Source organism: Penaeus monodon, chromosome 32, assembly GCF_015228065.2.
Source record: "Penaeus monodon isolate SGIC_2016 chromosome 32, NSTDA_Pmon_1, whole genome shotgun sequence".
Classification (NCBI taxonomy): Eukaryota; Metazoa; Arthropoda; class Malacostraca; order Decapoda; family Penaeidae; genus Penaeus; species Penaeus monodon.
The window spans coordinates 32834751-32835493 of record NC_051417.1 but is presented as its reverse complement, the minus strand read 5'-3'; positions in this window follow the sequence as shown (position 1 = coordinate 32835493).

The following is a 743-nucleotide window of genomic DNA, read 5'->3' as shown; positions in this document are numbered from 1 at the left end:
CATCAAATGAACAAAAGGCAAGCAATTATTAGACCGGAAATATATTCAGCGAAGTTCTTAAATATTCATAGCATCTCTGGCACCCGTAGCACAGACGTCACGTAACAACAGGTAACCAGGTGGCACGTGTGTCAGTATCTCTTTCCCATTCCTACTTGTTTTTATCCTTAGTTGTGATTAGAATGATTACAAAGTAAAAAAAGAGAGAAAAAAATATGTTGTTGTCTATCTCTGCTCTTTTTCTCTTTGTTTTTTATTCTTAGTTGTGATTAGAATGCTTACAGAGTAAAAAAAATATTTTCTGTTTTCTGTTCTTTTCCGCTTTGTTTTTATTCTTAGTTGTGATTAGAATGCGTATAAATTAAAAAATAAAAAATATTGTCTTTTTCGTTTTGTTTCACATTTGGTCAAGAACAACTATGACCACTATTTCTCCTCCTTTCTCCTTTGTGTCCTCTCTCTCCCCTTTCTCTTTTTGTTTGTATTTGTTCTTAGAGATGGTTAGAATACATAATTTCTTCCTTTGTTTTCGCTCTTAGATGTGGTTAGTTTGCTTCCTCGTTCCTCCTTCCTTCCGTTCTTAATCTTCGTTAGAATGATTCTTCCTTCCTCTTGTTTCTGTTCTTAGACGTGGTTATAATACGCCCTTTCTTCCTGTGTTCTTTGTTTCTGTTCTTAGTCGTGGTTAGGATGTTCCTCCCTCCTTGTTCCTGTTCTTTGTAGTGGTTATAATTATTTCTCCT